This window comes from Fukomys damarensis, unplaced genomic scaffold (assembly GCF_012274545.1).
Source record: "Fukomys damarensis isolate Sample0158 unplaced genomic scaffold, DMR_v1.0_HiC HiC_scaffold_11, whole genome shotgun sequence".
NCBI classification, from domain to species: Eukaryota; Metazoa; Chordata; class Mammalia; order Rodentia; family Bathyergidae; genus Fukomys; species Fukomys damarensis.
The window spans coordinates 20,784,014-20,796,899 of record NW_022900923.1 but is presented as its reverse complement, the minus strand read 5'-3'; the positions used below and the strand labels follow the sequence as shown (position 1 = coordinate 20,796,899).

Below are 12,886 nucleotides of genomic sequence, written 5' to 3'. Positions count from 1 at the left end.
AACTATGTGGGCACCACAGGGCTGTTGGCATGAGCAGAAAGCCCGTGGCCTGGGAAAAATGTTGATGCAGTGTGCCCTCTAGTGATCCACAGTACTACCAGGTCAGAAGCCGGGGCCAGAGGCTCTTGAACTTCAGCAGAAAGGAGAAGCATCAGGGGGCCTGAGGAAACTAGAGATGCCAGGCTCCTCCCAGGATGCCAAGCCAGCTGGAAGATTTGTCCTTTCAATCTGCTCTTCATGGATCTGATGTACACAAGCTTCAGATCACACTTGTAAAGTACTGACTGGTGGAAAAAACCTTCCAGATGTGTAATCTGAGAGTACACAGGGTTGTTCTTGTGCTCCTAGGCATGGATCAGAGACTCCCTAATGACTCCCCAAGAGTGGACTTCAGAGAGAAAGAGAGACAAAGACAGAGATGGCAATGGCTTCCATCTCTGGAATGGACCCACAAGAATAATCAGCAGTTGGGGGGCTGGGCATTTAGCTTAGTGGCACCGCACCTGCCTCACAAGTACAAGGTCCTGAGTTTGATCCTCGGTGTTGAGGGAGTGGGGATAATCAGCAGAAAAAAAAAGTTGGTCCATCAAAGAAACATTACTTTAGGGAGGACTGTGTCACCCTTTTTCTGGTTTATTTCCAATCCAGTTGAGGACTAGTAAAGATCAATCTGTCTCTTCTTCCTGTGCCTTTCCCAGCCATGAAGATGGGGAGATACCTGGTTTGTATTGATTGGGCATAGACTTAGTGGCTGTGTCAGGCTGTTCAAGGATATTACCTCTGGAGTCTCTGGAATCATAGTGAGTGATGCATTCTTTGTACTACACAGAGGGAGGAACTGTTGGACAATTGGCCTCAAGGATAGGCAACAGCTATCCTTTCCTTGTGTGTTTTGGTTCTAGTGTTCTATTAAGTAAACTCACTTAAAAGGTAAATAAAGCGAAAAGCACTACCTTTTCTCAGTTATAAAAAGGGGCAATTCTTGCTCAGAAACCCAATAGACAATGTCTTTAAATGACAAAGAAATTGCCTCTCTGAATCCCCACCAGTACTTATCTTCCTCCTGCTTGACAATTTTAAGGCTGCTGCTTTAATTAGGGACCATTAGCACATTAAAATGTTTGTTGAGCCTTGCAAGGTGATAAATTACTCTGACACATAGTCTAGTACTCAAATCTAATTCCTTTATGTACCTTTTCATGTATTAATTGCACCTGCTGAATTCAGGTGTAAAAGCTACTTTCAGTGAGTGTCTACCATGTGTCTCAATGCTGTGTTGGACCCTGGAAATGTAAAGGAAGGCTATGTAAAGCTTAGGGCTGAAACCACAGGGGTTAGAGGCCAGACAAGGCGTTATTTCTATACAATTTGATGAGTACCCTACCAGAAATATGAACCCAGGTCTAGGATAACACAGGATAATTACCTCTTGTCCTGAGAATGGCTGTTACAGATGACTGTAATATTCTAACAGTTGATCAACATTGCTAGTTTCATGGGATTGTTTAAAACCACATTCATTAATTTTCTAGGACAAGAGGAAGCAAATCTGTCTGCTCAAAAATAATGTTTTCTTTTAAACCCCTTCCTTCTTTTGCAATATCTTGAAAACAAACCATGGTTGCTGGGCTGGTACCGTCTGATTTCAGTCCTGCTTATTTGCTTGACCGGAAAACTTAAAGCATAGACTCACAGATTCCTTAATGAGAAAGCTCATTAAAAAGCCGTCTGAAATAGTGAGACAAATTACATGCACAACGCAGCCCACTCTTTTCCTCTTCATTTCCTTCTCCTCTTCCCAGACTGCACAAGGTGAAGTGAGTCATCAGATCGAAAAAAGGCAGTGCCAATGGTTCTGTCTTTACCTTGCTGCTCTGATGACATTTTTCTTGCTTCACTGCAGCAGTAAAATGTTGCCCAAAACAGCAGGAGGTCCCTGTACATGTAATGATGGCTTTGGTAAAGCCTTTGATTGTGTGTATTTGGGTGGAATTTGAGCTTGTAATTGGCGAATGCACACATTGTCTGATTTTAGAGCCTCTCCCTAGAAAGCTTGTTTATTCCTGGGAATGGCAAAGTTTCCTTCTTTTCAGGTGCATCTCTGACTACTTTCTGAAGATTTCCTCAGGAACATTACGACTTCGGGATGGCAGATATGGCCCAGCTATAAAATGTCTTATCAAATCCCTCCCTCACCCTCTCCTCTGTAAGGAAACCTGAAGCGAACTGGAAGTTCTGCAAGCTAGGACAGACTTCCTGCCTCCTGGCTTAAAAGGAAGTGATGATGGTGACTGTCCACTGGGAGGAAGAGATGGGAGGTGGGCCTCCTTTTTTCTTTTCTCTTATCCTGGGGTGTGCAAAAGGAAGACTACAAATACCAAACAATTCTTTCACACCTGGTAGCTGGGCAGTGTTTGTGGGGAAAGGAAATCCTTCTCACCACCTTGCCCCTTGATTTAAAGAGTTCACTGGGGTTGAGGCATTTGCCATCAAATTCTTGCAACATTGCTTTCTTCTGTGCTGAGCAATGAACAGCTTTGAAAGTCAGGATTCTAGGGTTTACTCCCGTTGATATCTGTCTGCTTCTTAAGAATTTGCCAAACACCTCTCAATCTCAGCATTTGTCACTTGAAGAGACAGCTCTCTAGGTGAATGCAAACTCATAGAAGTCACTGTCCCCACCTGGAAGTTTTTCGTAACCTTCAGAGAAGACAGGCACACGAACAATCTCAAAGCAATGTGACAGTGCAAGTGAGAAGAAGGGGATTGTGTAAGTTTTTGAGGTAGGGAGGAATGTGAGGTGAGAGGTGGTGAGACCAGTGTTTAGAGGAGGTTCACCCATCAGAAGCCTGTGCAGGATTTTGAAATAAGAAGAGCTCACTTAGAGCCAGGCATAGAGGCACACACCTGTAATCCCAGCACTTGGGAGGCTGAGGCAGGAAGATAGCTGTGAATTTGAGGCCGACTTGTCCAAGGCCAGCCTGGACTACATAGCCAGACCCTGTCTCAAAAAAAAAAAAAAAAAAAAAAAAAAAAAAAAAAAAAAAAAAAAAAAAAGAAAGAAAACAAAAGAAAGAGAGACAGAGAGAGATGCAAAGAGATGGTATAAAGAACCCTAGTTGACAACATTAAGGGATGGAAGAGGAAAACATTTTGAGGACAAGACTGAGAAGGAGCAGGTTGATGAGAAATTAGGGAATAAATGGAGAATGGCTTCCAATGTTGCAAGAGACCAATCACAGCAGGGACTGACAAGGATCTGGGGGTGGACAGTCAGGAGGTCACTGGTGACTTTAGAGAGAACAATTTCGGTGGTATTGGGGGAATGATTGCATGGGGTGAATGGATGGAAGGGGAACTAACAAGCATAAAGTTTAATGGGCTTGGCTGTGAGGAGGAAATGAATAAGGTGGTGACAACAGAGGGATGTAAAATGAATTGATCTTTCTTGTTTCTTTTTATAGCTTAAATATATATGGAAAGAGGCAGTGGAGAGGGAGGAGTTAATTTACAGGAGAGTGATGGGATTAAGTGGGGCTAATTCCTGCCTCCTAGAGATCTTCTGAGGATTAAATGAGATCCCCGTGGTGAACCCTTCCTTAAAGAGGCATACCTATATAAAGCACGATTATCCTGCTGTTGAAATACCACAGCCATACTTCAGCACAAGGCATTTGAGCTCACTTATCACTTGTCTGCCAAGGTAGGCAAATCTCCCTCCCAACAGCCTTTTTGTGTGCGCTGCTCTCCTATTTCCTTTCGCCACCACTTCAGATATTAGAGCCCAAGAATGACTTGAGCCCTCCTTGACACTTCTTCCTGCCAAACAACACAGCTCACCAGTTCCCTTGGATCACAACAGGAAGCTGGGGCTTGATAAGTGAGCCCTGGAAGAGGACTAGAGCCTTCTCATTGTTATTGTGAAGCAGGACTAACATGGAGAGCTTTGATAGTTTGTTATGTTTTCATCAGAGAACAGGGGCTGGGAAGTAGACTGTCTTCTCCTGGACACATGTGGCCTCCTTTTCGATCTTAATTTATCAACTGTAAGTGTAACTAGGGCAGGTTTTTATCTGTTTTGTTCACTCTGTGTTCCCAGTCTACATCAGTGTCTAGAAAGTACAGGTTAAGTGAATGGATTCTCCCATTCATCCTCCACTGATTCAGTGGAAAATGAGTGTATAAACTGTGGACCAATCACCAAGCTTAGCACAGATAAATTTATCATCAAAAGAAAAAGGAATAAAGGACATTCACTATCATTTATAAATGTATATTCTGAGCTGGGAATTTAGCTTAGTGGCACGGCACCGCACCGGCCTTACAAGCTCAAGGTCCTGAGTTTGAGCCCCCAAAAACAAACAAACAAACAAATAAATAAATGTATATTCTGTTGTAGGCATTTTACATACATATGTACATTAGGTCATATAATTATTTATTATATATATATTTAATGATATTATTTTACAAAAGGGGAAATTGGGACTCAAGAAAAAGTCTTTTGGTTGGGGATATAGGACAGAAAAGTGAGGAGGTTGGAATCCTGACTGACTCTAAAATTTACTCTCCATACCAGCCTCATCACCATTCTCTACTCAAAACCTAACTTCGTAACCGACCACCTGTGGATCCTTGAACATGCCATGTTCTCTCTTGTGCAGTTCTTTGCCTGGGGCACACTTAGTTGTGCCCCTGGCCTGGCTGGTTCTCTTTGCTGAGTGCTGCCATATCCTTGCTTGCTTAGTTTAATTCTCATTACCACCCCTTGAGGGGTACGGGATGCCTATGCCTGTTTTATAGATAAGGAAAAGGAGGCTCAGAGGAATTACTTTCCCACCATCACAATGAGTAAGTACTTAAATCAGGAATTAAATGCCAGTTTCTCTGATTTCAAAGCTCAAATTCCTTTCTCTTCTCATCTCATAATCATCTGTGATGCTCACAACTTAGCTTCAGAAATAGAGAAATAAATGAATGTACCATGAACAACAGGGCTAGTACCTGCTACAGGTATGTACGAAGTTCTTTGCAGGGGACATATGGAAGAGAAGAATTTGTTCTCTCTGGGGGAGAGGGGAGCTGGAATGGAATCATAAAGTTGTCAAAATGTTTGGGAATTTGTTAGCTGGTTCCATAAAGGTGGTTCATGGCCCACTGCAGCCACCACCAGGTCACCACTGCTTCCAAACTGGTCCACCTGGGTGCCAGGAATTTAGCTCAAATGCCTGCCGGTACCTGCTGAAGTGATGAGCGGTAACTGGGTAACAGTCAGCACACTGTTTTGTTAAATCATATTCGTGCACGCATGTGTGCACATGTGTGTGTGAAGACTTCTTTACATAATCAGGATTTTACAATTACATAGTATCCTTTAAGTTTAAGTGAAATCAGTGCACTTTCAATCTTATGGCTACATGGAATAGGGTAGTAGCTCCTAATTATGTGCTGGCATCATTTCCTGCTCTTCTCTCTTAACCACGGGCATCTCCGAAGGCTGCTTTCTCTACATTTTCTCCTTCGGGGAATTAATCTATTTTCTAGGCCTGAGTGATTGTAAAATTCCTATCAAATTAAGCTTAACACTATAAGAAAGCACGGTTTCGGAATGGGTTGGATAATACCTTCTTTGTCTGCCTCAGAGGGCATTCATGAGAGAATCACAGTGGGTGGTGGAGACTGTTGGAGGGGCTCTGGCACCAGGCAATCAGGACAATGCTAAACTGCTCCATTTCCTCACTGTGCAGCCTCCGGCAAGTTACTTAACCTCCTTCAGCCTAGATTCCTGATCTATAAGAGGGTGAAAATAATTGTATCCCAGTCACAGAACCATTGTCATGAGGATTAGTGAAATAATGCAAAACTTTGTGTAGCTGCTCTGATATAAGTAACATAAATGCTAGTTGTAATGATAATTATTATTACTGTCATTACTTGAAGCAGTTTGGGGGACAGTGATTTGAAACCTATGAAGCACTATGAAAATGTGAAATATTGTTATTTTTGTGTACACTGTTGAGGAATAAGATCTAGTAAGCATGGTAGAAAGAGCAGAGAATATTAAGCAAGTCAGATCATAATTCATCTCCTCTCGCATCCTGCAGTGTGCCCGTGGGCTAGCTGCTCTCTGAGCCTTTGCAGTGTGTGTGTGTGTGTGTGTGTGTGTGTGTGTGTTGTGGTGCTAGGAATCCAATTTAGGACCTTGTGCATGGTGAGTGTCTTGGTTACTTTTCTTATCGCTGAGACAAAATACCTGATATTCAAAGTTATAGGAGGAAAGATGTATTTGGCTCACAGTTTGTGGAGGTTTAGGGTTATTGTTGGCTGTCTTCAAGGCAGAGTGGCATGGCAGAGGAGCATTGCAGAGGAGACACAGTTCACAGTAGGCAGAAGGCAGAACGCAAAAGGCAGCTAGAAGCAAGCTAGAAGCTGTAAGTAACAAGCAGCAGCCACAGTAACTCTTTCTGTCCCTTATATTTTATCAGGCTAGGGCAGGTAGTATTCACACCCTTAATCCTAGCATCATATCCAGAATCAATCCCAGCCTTGCGTCCTTGATCCTGCAGCGCACATTCTATATCTAGCCATCTCCAGAAAGTCCACCTATGACCACAGTGAGGCTTGGTGGGGAGGCATCTAGATACAAACCATAACAGTAAGCAATCACTACCACTGAGCTACATCCCCAGTCCCTCTCTCTTTCTCTCTCTCTCTCTCTCTCTCTCTCTCTCTCTCTCTCTCTCCCTCCCTCTCTCCCTTTTTTTATAAATCAAGAACTTTGAATGGGTGTGGTGGTGTGTGCCTGTAATCCCAGCACTCTGGAGGTTGAGGCAGGAGGACTGCTGAGTTCAAGGTCAGACTGGGCTGCATAATGAGTTTCAGACCAGCCTAAACTACGCAGTGAGACCCTGTCTCAAAAAAATTAAATTTTCTTGAAGATCCATCCAGGCTCGGAAATTCTATGATTCCAAGACTGTTGGAGCAAGTAACTTATAAAGCAAATCCTACCCAATTCCTGAAATTCAGTAGAAGCTCAACATGTATCACCTAGATCAATGGCTAAAGCGTGTCTCGAGGTTGATAAAATTTAACTCTAAGTGCAACAATCTAGAGGAGCCACTGGGGAATGTAATGAAAAGGCAAATTACTACACACCTCAGGAATTTTGGAGGACGTCACTGTGGCAGAAGATAATTTACACCTATAATGGCAATCCCAAACTAGACCAAAAGAAGAGCAGATTATGCTCAGTGGCTATAAATTTAGGTAAGAAAAAGAGTGTGAAGGCCGTGACAATTTTTTTTTGGATTTATGGCTTTGGATAGTTCCCTTGTGCTGGCAGTTCTCCCACACAGTTTGCAGGGCCCCAGGTTTCCTACCTTTCCAGCTAGTGTTGACTGTGTACCTGCTCTGTGCTGGATGTGATAAAAGCAAAGGCTACCGAGGCCACCTTTCTCCTCAAGAAGTCAAGAATCTTCTGGGTAATACATTTTAACAGTGGAGGATGGTTGTACATACTCAGCATGGTCCTGTATGGTGCTTATATTGTTTGCCTATTAGCCTGTGAAAACATAGCTGTTTGTGTATTAAGCTTTGGCTTGCTTCTCTACCCTCAGCCCTCCAGCAGCTTTTGGATGTTAAATATTATCTCTTCGTGTGAGTTGTACCAGAAGGAAGAGTCATCTGTTACTTTGTTACTTCCTTAATGAGCCCTCAAGCTGGTTGGTAGGGCAGCTCTTGATCTTTTTTTTTTTTTTTTCCTCAGAGGACTGATCAGTTCAGCTTTAGTTGCTTGATCTTAATGCTCCCCAAGACTCAAATTTTATTCTTTTCGTCCTCTTTCCCACCTAACGCCCCCAAGAAAACCAGATAACCAGAAACAATAACCCAAAGTAGATGGTAAGGTGTGGTGGCAGCTCTTTGATGGATAGACTAAATATTTCTTTTGCTACTATAGCAACTACTATTCAAAGCCTTGTCATTTACCTCTGACTGCTCTTTGGAAATGTGAGTTATTTTGCATTGAAGTACTTAAACCACCTCAATTACCTAAAATACTTTCATCTCCTTTCAACATGTTTCTTAAAGGGATTTTCACTATTTTCTTTAGATATTTTCACAAGTGTAGAATGCAGTATTGATAGATTTCGCCATACTCGTTGATTTTCATTTACTCTGAGAATGACAAGTATATTATGGCAATCATAATAGAAAATTTTTCCATTAAATGTTTAATTAAAAATAAAAGACTTAATGCTTAGATACTTCAAATTTTCCAGAACATTAACACTAGGTAACTGAGTGCTTATTCAACAATTCATTAGCCACATATCTGTTAAGTGTCTAAAAGTGTCAGGCATTATGCAAATACTGTAAACATAAGAAAATAGTTGCTGCTTTTAAGGACCTCAATTAAGAAATGCTTGCTTGGCCATTGTGGTGGCACAGGTAATTCCAGCACTCTGGGAGCATGAGGCAGGACCCTAAGTTTGAGCCCAGACTGGGCAGTTTAGGATTTAGAGAGATCTCATCTCAAATTAAAAAAAGAAAAAGAAACAGACAAAGAAAAAAAGAAAGTAAGAGCTGAGATGTGTCTCGGTGCAAAGGCCCCGAGTTCAATCCCAGTAAAAAAGGAAAAAGAAAAAAATAGTCTTTTGCTTTATCTCTTGCTCATTAATATCAAGACAGCACTGTATATAAAAACTACTTTAAAAAACACCATTCATGTGTAACAACTCAGAACAGCCAATCCTGGTTTCATGCTTGACAAAGTTGAGATTTCTTGTGGTGTCCTCCTCCTTTTCTGGGGTTGGAACAAAGGTCCCTGCCTGAGCACGCTCTACAGTAAGCTCTGTAGCACTGATTCCTGCATCCCAGCCTCCTCATCTCACTCATGTGCTTAATAACTGATAGTTTGCAAAGTGCTTTCATGTCTCATTGGAAAAACAGGTTTTGTTTGTGTTTTTACTTTTTTTTAAAAAACTTCATTTTCTAGTCATCTTCATTTCTTTTTTCCTGGAGAAAAGAGGGAGGCTAAAATGACTTTTGAAATTTCCTATGAGTCCTATTAAAGAACAATGAGCTCCTCTGTGTAAGCCAAGGTGGTACTTGTTCTTAGATTTCTCGCCCACCAAAACCTTTAGGCCATAATCTCGGAAGGTTATCCTTTCATTTTTGCTCCCCATATTTCTTTTATTTCATTCCCAATCATGCTGCCCAATGCCTTCTCTTTCTGGAAAAGTTGGCTATGGCCGAGAGCCATCAAATATCAAAGTCAAAGCCATGCAAATAGCTGGTACAGTGGGCTAGAACAGGAGACCTGTAGTCTTGGATTGGAGCCTTTAAAAAATTATGCCATCTTTAAATGGCACCTATCCAGTGAGACATTCCTCCCAGAATGATATGTGCCCCTTATGTACTGCTAGTACATAAATATTTGATCACAGTTGTAACAAGGGTCTACTTAGTTTTTAATTTTTTTGAAGTTAACAAATTTAAACCTTTATTCTCTATAACAGCCTTAATTTTCATATAAAGATATTAGTTGACAAATAGAGGTTTTATATATTCAGTGTATATAATGTATTTAGCATTCTTAATTTTTAACTCTATTTCCTTTTTAAAGTGAAAGTAGTGCAATAATACCTATTTAACTTTTTATATTTTTAGCTACTTTCTGAAACTTTACAGTTGATTTTATAATAGGAAAAAGAATAAAGTTTTCTTCAGTGCTTTCAGTGTGTTAACCACTTTCTACAAAATTCATTTAAGAGGGAGAGAAAAGTTTATTCAGAAATGTGCAGCAGAAAGCTACAGTACAAGGTAAAATGCACCAGTAAATAGTGTCAATCCAAATACAAGAGAGAACTTTGCAATCACACTTTGATTACCTCCTAAAGTTCATGGAAGCACATAGTTTATTAATATAAGCTTAAGTGATAATAAATGTAACTATCTTTATTCTTTTTCTTCACTATCTCAGTTGCAAACATTTCTTTTAGTTTATTTCAGCATTGATTTTTATAAAAATATTTTCTGCTTCTGAAAACCACCGTTCCAAGAAGGACCTGTTGTCCAAGAAGCCTGTAATTCTCTTTTGTATGTGATCTCTTAAGTTCTGGTACCTATGCCTATTTTGGTTTTCAGGAGCACCATGTTGACCAATATCTTTAGGAGCTGTTTCATGTGAAAATTCTTCAGCTTTGATATCATTCATTCAACACAGCAAGAAAGCATCTGCAATATCTAGTAACATGACAAAATCACATGCAGAAGAAGGAAGAGGGACTTCTTTTGAAGCCATAGGATCCATAGCCAGTGTGGATATTTGTGTGTTTTTGTTTTTTTTGCCTCCATTTCTATTGCAGTCAGTGACAGCTTCTAGAAGCTGTGCTTGGTTTAATGTCACTGGAAAACTATCAAGGATCCACCCTTGATTCATAGGCATCTCATTAACAGCATATACTATGATGTTAACTAATAACATGACTGGAATGCTCTTTCTGTTCTTCAGCACTTGTAATTTTGCACCAAGTTGAGCACATACAGTGAGTTTAGAGAAATGGTTGCTATTACTTGATTTGACTTCTTCAGTTTTTGGTGTTCTATTATCATGTGTATTAGATGTAGCTTCGCCTTGTTTCTGGTAATGGTTCACCTAAAACCAGAGCATCTGAAGATACATTGTGTGAGTCCTGGCTTTCTTTACTGTCCTCCTGCAGATTTGATGGAATCTCTTTACCTTCTTTCTGAATTGCAGGTCCTCACTGATTTTTTCACTGTCATAAAATGCTTGTTTAGCTTCTTGGACAAGAGTGCCCATACTTAGATCCTAATGGTATAATTGACAGTGTGAAATAGGAAGAAAAGGGCTAAAGGTGTAGGGGAAGTGGGAAGGGTAGGGGAAAGGAAATAAGGGAAAAGAAAAAAAAATGAGAAAATGAAAAAATGGAAATAAGTATCTGTAAATAGGGAAGGGAGGAGAGGGTGAAGGGAGGGCAGGGATAAGGGGAAAAATGAGAACCAAGACCTGTCATGTAAAGGTACAAGATCCCAATGATGAATGGAACTGTACTGTATAACTAAAATGTACCAACAAACTCAATGAGAAAAAAAAAAAAGAGTGCCCATACAAAGTACCTGAATAGGAAACTCTCTTTGTAGATGTTTAAAATGATAATTTTCCCACTAAGTGTTTTCCCCAATAAGCATACTTTAATAGCAAATCAAGGCATTTCAGGCTCCACTGGCTCAATTTGAGGAGGAAGAAGAGATTTTTCAATGAGTCTGTGAAGTGCATGGCCCAGTATGGAATTGCTGGAGGGTGGTAAATTATCTGTTATCTCTTCTGGTACAGCCCCTTCTCCAATCTTGTTCTTATATTCTTCACAATCTTTGATACCTAGCGAGTCTCTTTTATCCATTTCTCTAAGTTGTTCCTTAGAGGGATTAGCAGGCATATGCTTAATAGAAGTTTGTTTATATACGGGCTTTTCACAAAGACACACGCATCATCTTAAATGGAATCAGATTATTTGTCAACATTCGATTTCCTGCCACTTTAGTGGACAAATCTAGTATTTGATCCAAAATTTTCCCTCATATCTTATAATGCTTTCTATAACGAGCCTGAATTCTTTGCACGGCAATCTGTGAACTTCTTTCTCTCTCAGGATTTGTTCTTCATAATCAATCTTGGATTGTTTTGCTGCTTCTCGATCAAGAACATCCTGGAGATCTTTAAGTTGTCTTTCCTCATATTGTTTTTCTCTGAAAATTCTGTTTTTCCATAAAACCTCCTTTTCATGCTGAAAGTGCATGCATGAGCTGCACAGCAATCCTGTGCTCCTGCTGGGACTGTCGCATGAGCCTGTGTATCAGCTGCTCCTACAGAAAGCCTATTCCGGTGCTTCATGGGTGATGGGGTGATGAAGTGGTCCTTTAACAACCTCCGCCATTTTTGCTCCCTTTACTGTCTCGCAAAAGTATCTTCTTGTACATGCTTCTGGATTTTTAAAACTGTAGTCATCATCTGAGTGTTTAACGAGTCAGCTGTATGGTTTGAACAAGTCTTGGATACACTTTCTTTTGCCTGAAGATCCTTTTTAAAATTAAGGCTTCCAAACTTCATGATCTCATGGGCAGTGACGTACACTGCCTTCTGTTGCTTTTTCATCATTTTGGGGGTCTCAGGTGTTTTCAGAGTGCGATTGGATGCAGGTTTAGGAATCTGTATGATAGCTGCCTGGATTTCGGGCATGATTTCATTTTGTCACCTTCTGTTGAAGCATTGCTCTGGGGAAGCCTCAATTTTCGTGTTTTGAAATTTTTAAGATTGCCAGCGTCTGTGCTGTTGGTACTTGTACTCCGGTCAGCCCACTTTTCTTCTTTTTCTGAAAAGCAATGTATACTCGATAGCAGTTTTGTTGCTGCTCCAGGCTTTTCTGTGATGATGCTTTGGGCCATACTCTTATCAACCTGCACCTCCAGAAGGTGCAGCTCTGAGTGGGAAAGATTATGAAGCGTGGCTTTTGAAATTCTGCAGTCTGAAAATTCTCAAGCGAAGCCCGCTCTCTACCTGATAGCAATCTTCTAGCATGAGCTGAAGCCACAGCCAAATGACTCAATTGATACGAATTCACGTGAGGCAGTGAGAGAGGCTGGGGAATGTAGCTCGTTGGAGAGAGTAACAGCAAGACCTGGGATGTAGCTGAGAGGATCCAACGCCTGCCTGGTAAGTACAAGGTCCTGAGTGCGGTTTTCTCTCCCTCTCTTCCTTTCCAGATCCTGAGTTCCATTCTGAGATTTACAGATGGAGCAGTGGAGCCACGATCCACAGACGGAGAGACGAAGCAGTGGAGCCGCACCTAGCCTGGGAAGGAGCGAG

The 12,886-nt window shown here is 41.1% G+C and overlaps 2 pseudogenes; both read right to left on the bottom strand.

Annotated features, from left to right (window-relative positions):
* Positions 1-9,920: 9,920 nt before the first annotated feature.
* LOC104866398 lies at positions 9,921-10,887 on the bottom strand (annotated as a pseudogene).
* Positions 10,888-11,301: 414 nt separating this feature from the next.
* The window catches only part of LOC117283229, a 1,794-nt pseudogene continuing 209 nt past the window's right edge, over positions 11,302-12,886 (bottom strand).